This window comes from Artemia sp. Qi Xiang Cuo, chromosome 6 (genome assembly GCF_049724085.1).
Source record: "Artemia sp. Qi Xiang Cuo chromosome 6, ASM4972408v1, whole genome shotgun sequence".
Taxonomy (NCBI): domain Eukaryota; kingdom Metazoa; phylum Arthropoda; class Branchiopoda; order Anostraca; family Artemiidae; genus Artemia; species Artemia sp. Qi Xiang Cuo.
The window spans coordinates 84,610,218-84,627,265 of record NC_142799.1 but is presented as its reverse complement, the minus strand read 5'-3'; the positions used below and the strand labels follow the sequence as shown (position 1 = coordinate 84,627,265).

The window sequence follows — 17,048 nt, the reverse complement described above, 5'->3', positions numbered from 1 at the left end:
TAAGTAATTATTTTTCGGATCCTAATCTGATGTTGGATTTAATTTTAAAAATCAGTAAAGCAGAAATAGGTCTGATCACCGACATGGATCAGAACTTATTTGTAAAAAGATCAATCAGTGGAGGGTGTGTTTTTCATAGTGATCGTGCGATGAAAACAGATCCAACTGGGCAGAACTCTGTCAACGGTGTAAATTATGATGCAGTTTTTTTAGATATGAATTTTCTTTACCCCTCGGCAATTTCTCACTACTGTTTGCCGTGTGGTAATTACAAATGGCCTAACAATACTTGTGCTTCAAATTTCCCCGATATTCACACTGTTGAGGAGAATGGACAACAAGGAAGTTGTTTTTTTTTAAATTCACGTTGAAATACTGACAGGGCTCCATTGCTCGGTAAAATATTTTGTTTTCCTGTTCAGAAATAGACCTGTGACTAAGGACACTTTGAGTCCACACAATTTTTGTTTGGTCAAGAGTAAGGGTTGCAATGGACACCTTCAAAACAAAAACTAATTGCTGAACATGATCCAAACAGAATATAGTTATACATCATTTGCTATTGCGATGGATGGTAACCAATGGTTTCAGAGCAAAAAGATACATAGAGCCCGCTAATTCAACCAAAAACCTTATTTGAAAACGTTTATTGACACTTTTTTCAGTAAATGTTCACAGGCAAAAACGAAGGTTGAAAAAGAAATCTATGAGCTCATTTTAAATTCAGCTTTCGGTAAAATGTGTGAAAGCCTATGAAATAGGAGTCGATTTGAAGTTGTAACCAATCCCAAAGAATGTGCTCGAATTGTTACCGCCGACCCAAACTTCACAACATTAACTATCATAGACTCCAATATGTTCCTTCTATATAGAAAGAAAAGAAATGTTGTTTTAAATAAAGATATTGCCGGTGGCAGTTCAATACTAGAAATCTACAAGAAACTTCTACAAGAAAATGTTGTCATTCTTTTACAATGTGTTTAAGGTGCAATGGCCAAGGGATGGGGAAGTTCAAGTGAATTATGGAGACACTGATTCACTCCTGTTAAAAGTTAAAACTGAAAATTTACTAGAAGATTTAGAAAATGGTAAACACATTAGCTCTCGAATGGATTTCACCAATTGGAATGAGTCCATTTATCGCGAGTTAGTGAAACGCAAGGCTCCAAATCAATTGTTGATGTTAAAGTCGGAGATGGGGAGTGATTTAATATCCAATGGTAGGTTTCCAGGTCCAAACGTGTGTAGTGTGGAAAAAACGATAAGGATATTAAGCAAGTGTGCAAGGGTGTGCCAACACACTGTGTAGAAAATTATTTCGACATAAGTGTTTATAGAACTTGTGAATAAAGTAGTTTAGTACCAAGAGCGAAAGTCATGGTGATTTGTTCTTTACAATTTAAGAACTGTAGGAGTAGAGAAAAATGCCATGTCCACCATATCGGACAAAGTCTATGTACGTGAGGGTGGTATAAAGGCAGTTTTCCATGGACACTACCGTATTTCAGATCGAGTTGAATGTATAGACTATAGAAAACAACTCGGTCCGGATAAATTAACATAAATATTCAATACTACTACTACTACTACTAGGTGGGTGTTGGGAAGGTTTTTTTTTCTTAATACATTCCATTAATATGTATGTGTGTTGGCAAAACAGAGTTATTGTTATTTTAAATTTTTGTGCCTCTTGACCGGCCCGGACCGCTGAAGTGGGCACCATTGCCTTCTGGATCGGCCTTCGGCCGCCACAGTGACCCCTCCCTTGGGATTGGAAGGATCTCATAAATGTATTTATGTCCGTTGTTATTGTAAATAAAATAAAATTCTCTCCACAATTCTATTATCTTATGTGTATTAAATATTTGTTGTTTTAAAGTATAAATTTGCTTATTTTCTGATGTTAATTGAGAAATTAAAAGAAAATATGATTCTAAATTGTTGTTGTTGTTTTTATTCTTTGTACATCTAGGACTGATAGGACTGCAATAAGACTGCAGACTAGAGGAAATTATTTACTCATAATACAAGTATAATTTACAGTTAGTTTTAGTCCAGCTGTTGAACTTCATATATGTATCAATTTAAAAAAACCATTCAGATAGTTGCTTTGTGATCTATCAATATTGAGTAAAACAACACCCTAAACTAAAATAATTAAAACTTGTAATAAAATGTTTATGAAAAAGCCAAAAAAATATCCTATTGCTATAGTGTCTAGCAAGAGTCATTTTACCACATAAAGGGTGTTGCTGCATTAGATACTATGCCGATACAATTCATACGGGGATTTGATGTTCTCAATATTATTTAGCCAATCTCGTGGCTCATTATTGATGATTTAGCTGAATCCATTGAAAAATGGTCTCATGGAATTGCTAAAATGGTTTAGTGTTCACTCACATTACAAACGGATTTCCGTATTCCTAGTTCAACACAATCTCTTTCATCAGAGCAAGTATATGAGAACACTTGATTTGAACTGTACCCACTATATTATTTACAGAGTTGTTCGTGATTCAAGTTATCTAATTAGTCTTAGCCAACAAACCCTATGGGCTTGTTTGCATCAAACCCTGTCACGCTGCAGTCAGGCAAGAACATTCTGTGGTTACATTCTGTTGAATCTTAATCGGAATACACCCCAGGATTTGTGTATAATCACAGATATTTTTGACGATGAAATTACAGTATATCTTCCGATGAACAGTAAAAAAGGCTTGTTCCCATCATGACAAATGAAATTACATAAAAACAGAAATTTATTTTCCTTTCTAAGTACTTCAAAGCCACCACTTAGGAAAGCCATAATTAAACAAGGCATTGACAAAGAATTTATTAATCTAATATCTGATTTTTTTTAAATTTAACCGAAGACAATGTACAACTGCCAGAAGGCGTTAGACAACAGAAAAAGCTACATTGTTCCACAGTACGCGCTTTGGCTTGCAAAAAAATTTTTTAAAAGAAAATGTCTTCTTCATGCGGTTGGTTGTTTTTTTTACACTTTTACTGCCAACATTTGCAGGACTTGTAAACAATTTTCTCTAGATAGCTAATTCCTACAAATTGAACCCAATAGAACTCGCTTTTTAACCAGTTGAAGACTTTGAGGACAATCTAATTAAATTCATTAATGATGATAATATTTCCGATGATAAAAGCTAGTTTTACTTCAAGATACACTTCGACGAGTGGAATAAACCATAAACCCTGTCGTGAGAGACCAGTCAATTTAAGTGTCATTGATCCAAAAAAGGAAAAATCTCCTCAAGATACTGCTACTGCTGCAACATCAACAGCAACACAATCAAAGGAGGAGGAATGGGAATCAATAGTTTCAACTGTTGGAAAGCTACTGCCAAACTCAAATTATGAACAAAGTAAAAGAGCCTTAAAATATTTCATGTTAGAAAGTGATGATCGTTAAGATTACCCTGTTCAAGTCAATAGCATTGGGAAACGAATTATAATTCCAGGGAAAAGTAGTAATCTACTTGATTTAATTTACGATATGGTTACAAATCGTACAGAACTTTTATCATTTGACATTAATCTATAAAAATTTTTAAATACATTAAACTTCCCGAAAAGTCTTATTACCAACAAGCAAATTCTAAAGATATTAAAGGAATATAGTTACAGTCCTCAAACAACACCATCACCATTTAAAAAGAAGAAGAAGAATAAGTAGTAGTAGAAGCAGTAGCAGAAACATTGATTTGATAACACCGGTAGTGGTGGCTAGACAAAAGCAAAGAAGTATTCATATCAACTCATCGCCACCACAGCCCTCTAGTATGCAAAACGGTAGCGGGCATTACAATACGTGTTTGCGTTCAAAATGGTTGAAGTTTTAAAACAAACTTCTAAAAATATTGGCGAAGTGGAAAGTCTAGATTCCCCCATAACACTTTCTAAAGTCTTCAGTGGTGACACTTTAAAAAGTGCAAAAGAGTATCTCCAAAATCATCCAAGTTACACGCTACATCGAAATCATAAGGTTTGTGGCAAACATTATTGTCAAACTAAAGCGTTTTGACCATTGCATATAATGCATGCAGCACTTTTAACTCTAGATAGGATCCAAAGACCTCATAATACACCCTACAAATATATTATATTTGCAATCAGTGTATTCAGTCGCTATGCATATGCTATTCCATTGCGGACAAAGAGAGGTGTTGACGTTGCTCAAGCTACAGAAAGTACTTTCGAACTAGATAGTTATAGAAAGATTCAAAGTGATCGTGGTAATAAAGTTGTTAATTCACATGTAGGAAAGGTATTATTGAAATATAATACAAAGCTCAATAATATTCACAGTCCAATGAAGGCTACATTGGCTGAATGGTTGAAAGGAACTATTCGACTTTCAATTTCGAGATATTGTACATTGAAAAATACTGTTGCTTTTATTCATGATTTAGATAATAGCATTCCAATTTATAATCAAAGACCCAATAGATCTCTGTCCAACGGTAGCTGTCAGGAAGTTCGTCGCGGTGAAAATACATTTGACACTTTTCTTAAACAGTATTCCAGTGAAAAGATCAAATAATGGCAATATTGTTCGAATTAATAAAACAACTAATATTTTCGAAAAGGGGAATTATTTTTGGTCCACTGAACTTCTTAAAGTGTCAAAAATCCTAGACAATAAACCCATAGCATGTCGTCTACGAGACACCAAAGATGATGAGATTCTCAGCGGCTTTTATGACTATGAATTGCTAAAAGTCAAAAATGATAGTGAAATCTATCAAATTGAAAAGATATTAAAGAGTCTTACTCTCAGGGACAAGAGACAGCTGCTTGTTCTTTGGCTATTATACATTTCTGGATAGCAGTTAAAGACATTAACAATGCCCAATGATTTCTATGTGACATTCATGTCCAATGTGTCTGTTACGCTCTACAATCATTTGAATAAAACAAGTGATTTTTTGAAAAAACTCTCTCCAATCATCAAATTCGATTGTGAGTATGTAGTTGCTCTTGTCGACCATATTCTCAAAAATACATAAGATATCCTAAGAAAAGGTTAAATATATGATGTAAAAATAAGACCATATGATTGGCCACCCGTTAGTGAACAACATAAAATTGAAAAGATCAACTGATTTGAATATCCATTTGTCATATTACCATACGAGGAACTGAGTAGTATGAATGATTTGTGTTGTGCAATCAATAAAAGAATTTCCGCTCGGAAAAAGGAGCCTTTCAATTCAACTATTCAAGGTAAGAGGGCAAGATCTACATTAGTTCACTCATTGCCAATGAAAAGCTTATTTTCAATAATAGTCTAAAAGATGTTCTTGGTTATAAAAAAAATATAACCAATGGTTAAAGTGATGGTAGCAGTAGCATCATTTTAGTTGACTATCCACCTGCCTTCTCCCCGGAGACTTGTATATTTCCTTACGCTTCATTCGTTGAAACATCTATAGTTGCCAATCACAATATACCCCGTCTACGAGTTCTTGAGCGAAAAGCCAGTCAAGGTCATATTCATAATTACAATGTAAAGCAAATTCCTTATAACCCTGTAAACACTTCCTAGTTGGAACTCTGTCAGTTAACACTAAGAATTAGGTGATTCTCTAGCAATGAGAAAAGGTTTGGCAGTGATTACATGTCATTTTTGACCCGTTGTCGTTCAATAACAAGATGTCTAATAGAAAAATAGCATTTGTTTGTCCTGATATTGATTGCTATGTTGCTACTCTTGGTCCAAGACAGATGGGCAATGGAATGAACTATTAAAAAGACAGTTCATCAATGCCAGGCTATGTTATTGGCAGTTGGTTTGCTAAGCTGTTTCGTTTTGCACTACCCTTGGCTCAAAAATATATTGTACCGACTGCGACAGATTTTGTGCCCTCTACACTACACGATTGGGGCTTTAGAAAGAATTTAAATAAAAGTATTTTGGAAAACCTTAGGTCCATTGCACGAACCCATGTCAAGCAATTTAAATCGTGACAAAATAAAAAAGGTTTAAAAAGGTTGAGCAACAGTGCATCACGTCTCTACTTAGGTCAGTAACGAAAGAAATCACTCTTGTCAAAGAAAAAAGGAAAAAAGAAGAAAAAGAAACTCAAGAAGGAGAACTTTTAGATCAAAACAGGATTTCTTTTCCTATACTTAACAATGGCATATCTACAGCAAAAGGATTCCCATCCATCAATTACTTCATCTTTAAATCTGTTCAATGCAGAAAATGTTGATGTGAGGGTAAAACATGAACAATTACATGAACTTACTATGAACAATTCTATCCACAACAACTGCTCTTTGATAATATCCACTTTCAATATTAATCCAATGAAGCCTACTTTATGGACATGTCTTCGAAATTTATGGATTTACAAGTGGTAGTCAAAAAATCTGACAATACAATGCCAATTTTTGCCGATGGAATATCCTACGAAAATTGTATATTGCATAATTTATTTCGACAAATCGGTGTCTACATAAATGGAACGCTTATTAGTACTAGCAATAATATCTCAAATTATACGAGTTATTTACAGTTCATGTTGATAGCACCAAAGTCATACAAGATATTTAGGGGCTCCTCCAATGGATATGAATATATCAAAGATACTGATAGTACAGATGGTCTTAAAAATGCAAAAACTATTGAACTACATTTAGTTGGGAAAATGAATCATGAGATACTTAAAATATCCCAATGGATACCACCAAATCATAAAGTGGATATAAAATATATGCTTGCTCCATCTAATTGCAATTTACGAAAGAAACTTCCTGCCAATCCTAATGTAACACTCTCTCTCACCTCGGCAAAACTTCATGTACGAAAGCAGCGGGTTATGAGTTCTGTTGCTTTGGCAGTGGAAAAATTGAAAGCTAGTGAAAATAACATTAAACTACTTGTTCCTCATACGATCACCAATAAGCGTCACATTGCGCCAGGCTCACGCACCGTCACCAACTCATCATTATCAATGGTGAAATTCCATCAAAATTAGCATTGGCATTTGGAAAAAGTGCTTGTGTAATAGGATCGTGGACTGGTTGCCCACATAAATTTGAAATGTTTGGACTTTCATTTCTTGTGTGGAAAGTAAATGGATTTCCACTCTACAATTTATCTTTTGATGAATCCTTTAGGAAACTGTATGAGTTAACAATGCAATCCCTGGATGGGGATTCACAACTATTTGAAAATGATATAACAGAAGAAATGTTTGCTAAAACGCCTGGTATCATTGTACTGGACTTGTCTGGCATTCAAGATATGAGTATTGTACGAACGGGGAGTGGACACTTAGAGTGCACATTTGTCGAGCCATTATCTGACAGTATTGTATTTATCTCGTTAAATCAATTTGAAACTTATTGGTAAATCATTCCTGAAGGAAGTTCTACTAGACCTTGCACCATGCACACCAGTCAAATAGTGTGGGTATTTAATATGGATCCATATATGTCGAAATACAAATCCTATTGTATACCATCGGACTTCCTTAAAAAATTGAAATTGTAAACAATACCATTATTATTGTTAATAGCAGTCCATCGAGTGTAAAGACAGGTCATTGTCTGTGCACCTTTCAAACAGGTAAGAATATATAATTGTTGGATCTGCTTGGCCTATCATATACATTCTGGACTCCGCATATTAACAAATTTATTGAAAGCAGTGGGAGAACTATTATTCAAAACCAGAAAAGAGTGCAGGATCTAACGACTAAAAGCTGTGGCCTTCATGCACTACTATATTTGGTTTTCAGATGTTATGGTTATACTGAGAACCAGTTTCTCAAAATTTACGTATACAATCCTTGCCTAAATGACTTTTTGGTAGAAAGTATACTCTCATACCTGTATAATATTGATTTTAGTGCCCTACAAAGTAAATGTTTTAAAAACATATGTAAATTTGTTTATTGATAAAAATAATGTGTATACACAACAATGAATTTTTTTACTCTTTGTATTTCTTCTTCTAGTGCGTATAGGCAAGTGTCGAGAACAACTAATGATGGTAGATTTTTTTAATTCACTGTATATTGATCGTGATTGACTGCAAAGTTAGGGTCACATTTTCTACTGTACAATGTAACTTCACTCTTATTGTATCTCTTTGTATAGTCAATGATACTATTTTTATTCATATTGCAAAATGCATGTGTTTCAATTTCTCTATTTGAAGAAATATCACATAAAATCTTTTCAAATGGTGAATCTTATTCTGTAACAGCTAAATAAAAATTGGTAGGTTTATGGTGTCTTCACAACGATGATGTAGAAACTAAATTGTCTTGTTACCCCAACAGTCGAATCGTTTCGCGCCCTCTGCACTACACGATTGGGGCTCTAGAATCATACCACGATAAGTATTCTCCCACTGATCACATTTATCACAGTATTAATTGGAGCAAATATGTCTTTTATGGTGAATCTCTTCAAGACAAGAATTACAGTCTTTAATCTGTACTGCATATCCTCTATTTTTTTGCATGGATTGCATAATCTATACTTTTCATCATATTCGTCAATAATTGTACAGTTCTAACAGGATGACCAGCTGCCAGGGGTATACATGCATAGTGGAAATGTATAGAAAATTTTTCCAGCGTTAACTGTCTCACAGCTAAAATTAAACTGATCTACGATCGATAAATTAAGAGAGGAGAGAGAGGAGTAATTGTTTGACTTCACAAAACCTGTTTTAACAGCAGTTTCTCGATTTATTGTTCTCATTTAGATAGAAACTTAAATTTCTAAAGCAGTGTTTTCAAAAGTAAATCCACAATATCATTTGCTTTGTTTCAATTAATATATAAATAAATTGAGTGCCTGCATTTGAGTAACATCGTAAAAGTTGCATACAATAGCCTAATGATGGAGAATCATTTCTCATTATATTGTCAAGTATTCTTTGAGAAAATATTTTCCTTTGAAGAGATATATCAAGAAAGTCATCATCTAGAATCAAACATTTTTCCATAATCACAAGATTCTGCATAATTCTCCCTTTCTCAGATTCATTCATTTTTCAATCCTAACACTCTCACAGCTGACTTTAGTCTAACCAGGATTCTTTCTACTTTAAGAATATTCGCTAACCTACTTAAAAATCTAATAAGAAAAAAAAGAGAATATTTTCAATTTCGAAATATTTTTATTATGTGTATAATTGCAGCAACAATAATACATATTACACATACAATTACTGATACAACTTATTCTCCTCAATATATTTCACTATTGCATTTAAAGCAGTTTGAAGTCTGTGTATATGGACTATATCAACTTTTGCTGCAAAGCATAATTGTTTTGCCAATTTAAATGTACTCAATGATTTCACATATCTTGCATCCACATCATCCCATTCAAGACTTAGTCTAGATCATCTTGTAATTTCTGCTGCTACGTCTGGTACTCTCGTCTTTGTATCATTGCTACTGCTGCTGCTACCACTTTTAACTTCTAATAGTGTAAACATACCACTCATTATTGCAAATATATATCTTGTCAAATAAATGAGCATAATCAAACTGTTCTCTCTGAATTACATTCTCTTACAAATATGAACTATATTTAAAATCCAACCTTATATTAGTTCTGGTTGCTATGAGTGGTTGTTAGGGTCTCTTGAGTATTTTATTTCGCCATATTTGGAGTGCCATTAGTAACATTGAGTATATTTACCGTCATAGGCTATTTCTGAATGTTTTTGCCGGAGTCCAGTTGTCTTCCATATATGGACTCCCACTTGTAACCGTTGATGCATTACTGCTCTCTTGACTCACTGCTCGTTAACACGAATTGTTTGACATAGAATTATCAGTAGGGATGATGGATGCAACGAATAAGGCATTTCTAGAACCTCTATAGCAAAGGCTTTATTAGAAATTTCCCAGAAAAATTCTTTATATATAGGTACTGGTATACCTCTAATTCATTGTATATGTGGCTCTATCCCACTGCCTGTCTAGGACTATAGTGAAAACAAAGTTAAGAAAGGTAGGTAATGTCTTAAAGAGGATAACAAAGTTAAGTTCTAGACAAACAAACACGGGCCAAAAAAAAGGCATGATACAGCTGAAGGATACGGGGTGCTCTGAGTTCTTTCAGTTCACTTTCTACTGCTAAATCATCGTAAATAAAAAAAATTGAAATATATGGACATCTGAACATCTAAATACATAATGTTTCTAGTTTGGTTTTCATCAGTTTTTGTATTTGGGATGATATCAAGGTTTTTAAAAAACTTTATATACCTCTTCTTAATTTTAATTTAGTAATGTTGTGTAAATTTTGAAAATGGCTAACATCTTGAAAAATAATTTTTGAAAATAAATAAATCATAGGCAGCACAATAACGCTGCCTAAGTAATGAACGATCTTGGCACAATAATTATTATTATTTTTTTGTTTTTTTTCTTTTTCCATCCCAAGGCACTTCGTATCGAAGGAATTGTCTTAGAAACTTAGAAAAGGGCTCATTCGATTGGAAATTGGAGTGGATAGTACTCTTTTTAATAGTCGACAGTGATTGGAGGAGAACTACCCCCCCTTACGCCCATAATTCCCCCTAAAACATCTAATAAAAATTTTGAGATGGGCATTTTGTTCAGCGTACTTGATTTCCAGATAGGAAATATTTTTTAGAGGAGGTCTCTCCCCCACAACCCTCAGGGCAAGAGTTTTAAGTTATGCTCTGGGGGCATATAAGAAAGATGTTGGTACAATGTATTATTTATTGTTTTTTTCCTTTAGAACAGGGCATTTCGTATCGAAGAAGTTGTCGTAGAAACTTCGAAAAGGCCTCATTCAATTGAAAATTGGAGTCGTTTGTGGCCTTTTTAATATTCGAAATTGATTGGAAGGCCACTAACACCACTTCCACCCCCACCATTTCCCGCAACACATCCAATCAAAATTTTGTTCTAGCCTTTTTGTTCATTGTAGTTGATTTTCAGATAGAAAATATGTTTTTGAGGAGGTCCCTCCACCAAAACCCTCAGGGCAAGGGTCTTAAGCTATGCCCTCGGGGCTTATAAGGTTTTTATAGAAGGCGTTGTCGTAGAAATTTCAAAAAAGGCTCATTCGATTAAAAATTCAAAGACTTAGTGTTCTTTTTAATAGTTGAAAGTGATTTGAGGACAAATAACCCCCCTCTCAGGCCCACTTTTGCCCCAAACACATCCAATCAAAATTTTTAGATTGCAATTTTATTCAACGTAGTTTAAAGTTTTGAAAATTAGGTCTTTAATGATGAAAGACATAATTTGCACTTTACTGAAAAAAATATAAATGTTTTTACTTTTATAACTTTAATAAATCAAATAATATTAACATTTTGATTAATAGATAGCAGTATATGTATATTAAACTGACAATGCGTATTCATTTGTATTTTTTCAGTAAAGTGCAAATTATGTTCTGGCCTTGGGGGGCATAGGGGTTTTGAGCCCAACTTATGTTAATTTCTGCTTCTTTTTAGTTTGACTCGGTTATTTATGGTAATTTCTGTTCGTTTTGGGTTTCATTTATTTATCGATGCTGATTTGTGGTATTGTCACACTTGGTAGATTATTTGTTTATATTTTTACTCATTTTTGTTTAATGGAGTTCTTTACTTTTCTTTGAAAACTTATTTTGTGGAAAAAGTTTTTTTTAATTAATCCTATGTAAATTTCGCTGTGTGTCAATACTATTGGTTGAGCTATGTGTAAGAAGTCGATACGTGACAATAGAAAATGTTTTCAGTAAAGCGTAAACGATAGGAGTGACCTTAGAACCTCTACTCCTGTTTGTCGTAATTTTTGTTCGTTTTAAGTTTAACTTGTTATTTATTTAATTACTGATAAACTGGCAATACAAATTCAGTAAACGATGTGGTTGTTAATAAGGACTTTGGAAAAATTTTTTAAAAGGGAGAGCAGTAAGGTTCAATTAATAGAAAGCGTGTGAAATGAAAAAAATGGAGCAGTCGTTAGAAATCCGTAAAATATAATTGTCCACAGACAGCTCGGGCCAAAAGAGCTCCAACGCACTGTGCCTATTTCTCAATGCTTGAATTAAAATTTTCTCATTTTTGCCCAGTACAACGCAGATGTAAAATGTACATTTGAAGAAGAAATAATACTTTTAGGCCAAAAAAGAACTACTATGTTTGGTCAATGATTTAGAATTTAATGGCCATAGAATAAGTTATATCGAAAAGTGAGCTCCTCTGGTTGTTCCTATAAGTCCAAACTGCCATATATTGGGAAAGTCAAGAAATTATAGTTGAAGAGATTCTGCGCTAGAGAATTATCCTTCGATATATACCTCATTAGTAAATATATTCTTAAAAAATACGGAATCCTAATTTATCCCTACGTGTTGAAAAAAGAACAACTCCATTTATTTCACTAACTAATTTGAACTTTTTGCTCAGTAGCTAAGAAAGGTTTCCTTATTCATTTTGTTACTAGTTTAGGATTCCAAACAAAAACCTGATCTCCCTTCATTTAAAAATGTGATGGTAGCTTTAAGATGCTCCTTTGATAGATTAAATAAAAAAAACAAGTTTTTAAACTGAAAGTAAGGAGCGACATTAAAACTTAAAACGAACAGAAATTATTCCGTATATGAAAGGGGCTGTCCCCTCCTCAACGCCTCGCTCTTTATTCCGTATATGAAAGGGCTGTCCCCTCCTCAACGCCTCGCTCTTTACGCTAAAGTTTTTTATTGTTTTAAAAAAAAATTGTGAGACAGAGTCAAACTTTAGCGTAAAGAGCGAGGCGTTGAGGAGGGGACAGCCCCTTTCATATACGGACTAAAGAGCGAGGCGTTGAGGAGGGGACAGCCCCTTTCATATACGGAATAATTTCTGTTCGTTTTAAGTTTTAATGTCGCTCCTTACTTTCAGTTTAAAAAACTTGTTTTTTTATTTAATTTCTGATCGTTTTTTAGTTAATGCAGCTTTTATTTGCATAAAAATTTTACTTTTCTTTTGCTAAATGAATGTCTTTACAAATTAACTTACGTAACTAACTTCTATATTCGTATATTTTTCTTCTGGCAAAAATTCAAAGTTGCAGATTTTTGCAGATATGAGCTTGAAACCTATGTAATAGGGTTTTCTGATACGCTGAATCTGACGTTGTGATTTTCATTAAAATTCTTTCACTTGTAGGGGATGTTTACCCCCTCTTTAAAAAATCGAGTAAATTTCCTCAGGCTTGTTGCCTTTGATGAGTAATACTAAACTTAATAAAATTTATATATTTAGAATCAGCATTATAAACACATTCTTTTGATACATTTATTGACATCAAAATTCCGTTTTTAAAAGTTTCGATTACTATTGAGCCGTATCGCTTGTTTTTTTATTGTTTTTTTTATTACGTATATGTTATTACGTATATGAGGGGGTTGTGCCCTTAGTCAATACCACGCTCTTTACGTTAAAAGTTAAGAAAAAATTTAAATCACAAACCTCTGAATCACAAAGGCCGTTTAATGAAAATAGGTAGCTCTTTTGAAAACACTAAAAACAAACTGTAGCGTAAAGAGCGAGGTATTGACTTGGGGGAGAACCCCCTCATATAGGTTATATTTTCTGTTCGTTTTAAGTTCTAATATTCCTTCTTACATTTCAGTTCAAAAAACTTGTTTTTTTTTATTTAATTTCTGATCGTTTTTTAAATAATGCTTGGAAATCCGGCGCCCCCTTCATAGAAATGTCCCTTACCCCAAAGAAACATCCTCCACGGAAATATTCTCCAGAGTAACTCCCTCCTCTAGCCCCCCTTCCAGAAAAAATCCTTCCTGAAAATGGTTGTATACTTCCCAATACCCAATAAATAAGGCTGGCAAGTCCGGCGCCCCCTGCCTGGCGAGTTCCCTACCCCCCTGAAAACTTCCTTCATTAACTGAGCCTCCAACATAACCCCTGACCCACCCTTCACTCCCCCTCCCAGAAAAAAAACCTCCTGGAAACTTATGTATACTTCCGAATAACCAATACAATATGTTAACATTGGGTAAAGTTCATATCTTTTAGCCCTCCCTCTGGGTACTTCGGGGGATTAAGTCATCCCAAAAGACATATTTATCATATTTTCGACCATGCTGAACAAAATGGCTATCTCAAAATGTTGATCGGGTGACTTTGGGAAAAAAATAAGCGTGGGAGGGGGCCTAGTTGCCCTCCATTTTTTTTTGTCACTTAAAAAGGGCACTAGAACTTTTAATTTCCGTTCCAATGAGCCCTCCCACGATATTCTAGGACCACTGGGTCGATACGATCACCCCTGGGAGAAAAAAAAAAAACAAACAAACAAACAAACAAACAAACAAACAAACAAATAAACACGCATCCGTGATCTTTCTTCTGGCAAAAAATGCAAAAATCCACATTTTTGTAGATAGGAGCTTGAAACCTCTACAGTAGGGTTCTCTGATACGCTGAATATGATGGTGTGATTTTCATTAAGGTTCTATAATTTTTAGGGGGTCTTTCCCCCTTTTTTTGAAAATCAGCCAAATTTTCTCAGGCGCGTAACTTTTGATAGGTAGCTTTAAACTTGATGAAAGCTATATATTTGAAATCAGCATTGAAATCTGATTCTTTTGTTATATCTATTGGTATCAAAAACCCGTTTTCTAGAGTTTCGGTTACCATTGAGCCGGGTCGCTCCTTACTTACAGTTCGTTACCACGAACTGTTTGATCACGTAGAATTTGTATTTTGAAAAATTTATAAGAGAAAAACAAAAAGAGAGACACAATACATTATCCAAGAATTCATGTAATAGCTGTTAAGTCCCAAACTTAATTAACTCCATTAAGCATAAGTGGAAGAGTTTTTTTAGGAGGAGCAAAAATTGCTTTGACAGATATTGCTTTGCTTATTTTTTCAAAAAGGCTACAGTCTTTATGAAAATTAAAGTACCAAATATAGCATATAAGAAAACCCTATTGCTGAAATTCCATGCAGGTACACAGAAAGTAAAAAAAATTGATTTTGTTTCCGAGAACATGGTCATGGATTCATGTTTATTTTAGGTTGATTGCACACACCCAACGATCCTGTAACATCCGGTAAAGGATTATTAGAGCAGGAACTGAAAGTTTCAGTGTCCTCTTCAGGTAGTCAAAAATTGCACTGCAGCAAAGTGGGATTTTTGGTGCCTTTGTTTTTGGTGCAAAACAACAATTTTGGCCGAAAAAGGTCTTAAAGCTTTCGAGTGGATATTTTAAGAGAGAGCCCGTCAATTTGAAACGATTTAAAAACTGTATATGAAGTTTCTATGCTTTAGAAGCAATAACACCATGTGATGGTGCATTCCTTTTTTAAGTTTCACGTAGCCTTTTCAAAATAAACGTGAATAGAGATATTTGTTTCAAAAATTTGTTTAACTAATTTGATTTATTTGAGGTTTTATGATATTAACTGATGAAATAGTAGATTCATGAATCTCAATATAGGTGAGGAGGAAAGTAGTCTGGATAAAGCCTCAGAAAGTGCATTTTCTATTCAAATTTTCTGCTTCCCCTTGAGCATTCAAATAAATATAGAAGCTGGTTTACGAAGGGGGGAAGAGGGGCTAAACTCTAATCTCTCTTCAATCCCAAAACTTTTTGGGAGCAGAAAAAGTTTATAATATGGGGGCTGCAGGATGATAGCTCCCCTCTTATTGCAGGAACAAATTGTAACGTTGCAACATTTAACTGCAACATTCATATTCGTACCGACAGAAAACGTGGAGCGGTTAGTATGATTTTCAAACGGGAATATTTGTCCTTTTCTTGTTCGTAACCGATGTTTAATTTCTCTTATGTCACGAAACTTATAGAGGATATTCTTGTGAAAAATAAATCTTGAAGAATTTACCTTAAAAATATATAACGATCACCGTATAATTGATTTTTGCTACTTCACGCCCTCCCTCGTAATAACTGTTTGAGGGGTACACTTTTTGCGAATATAATTATCATTCTCAAAGCGTTTTGATAAGAACACTAAACTGGAATTTCAAAACGTTTCGAGATTGAAGAAGAGAACAATAGCTTCCATCGAATTTAAGACAGCTTCTGATCAAACCGGTCAGGGTTTGAAACCCCTTTGAGTAAAAATAATGTGGTTAAAGCCGCCAATCAAGAAAAAATTGGTTTCGTTTTTAAACGGTTGGACCCTCCAGGATCCATAACGCATATGATGTTTTAAATTTGAGTAAAACCATATCGTCTGTTGAGGAGGATCTGTAAGTACTTAGAAGGATATATGCCAAATTGGTCTGAAGTTTAACCCGTCGAGGAGCAGGATTCTTGCTTTTGGTAAACCTATAGTTAATTTTGACTGCGTGAAACTAGAAAATTAGAATGTCTGATTATCTAATTGCATTAAGTAGCTTGGTCTTCCAGTAGGAGATAGTGTGAAATCGACGAGGGTACTCCTCACCACACATCTAATTAAGAAACTTAAGAAAAGTGTTTGGCATGCTAGTCCTTTGTAAATCCTGCTATAACAAGTATACTCTTGGAATACATTCTATGAACTAAGTTTTAATCTGTTTTCTTCCCGTAAATAATGATAACCTGTTGTTTACTATCAGTTTTCTTCCCGTAAATTAATGATAACCTGTTGTTTACTATCAGTAGAATTATTAAATTTACCAGCTGAGATCAAATTTCTGGTTAATATTATTAGAGAGTTTTCACCAACTCTTTGTAAGTTTGTTTGTCTTATTAATAATATTTTCCGAACTTAAAAACTGATTCCGTAAAAACATAACTGCAACGTTATAGATTTTTTGGTTTGTCAATAACTGATTAAACGGATTGATCAGAACTGATGCCTTTGAGTAGCTTTTTTAGGTTTGATTAGCACGACACCTCCAAGCTATGGCTGGGAAACATACGATCAACAATGCTCCATTATCTAGGGAGACCGTAGATGCTAAAATGTGTAATAATCTCAGTATCATAATTCATATATATATATATATATATATATATATATATATATATATATATATATATATATATATATATATATATATATATATATA

General features: G+C 34.0%; 1 protein-coding gene across 1 annotated transcript in view; it reads right to left on the bottom strand.

The window, feature by feature from the left end:
• LOC148951691 (putative cationic amino acid transporter) overlaps positions 1 to 16,304 on the bottom strand; it is a gene marked incomplete at its 3' end in the record, with an annotated part of 330,385 nt that extends 314,081 nt beyond the window's left edge. The window contains exon 1 of the mRNA XM_089091193.1: positions 16,250 to 16,304. The remainder of the gene's footprint in view (positions 1 to 16,249) is intronic.
• Between the last annotated feature and the right edge of the window lie 744 nt (positions 16,305 to 17,048).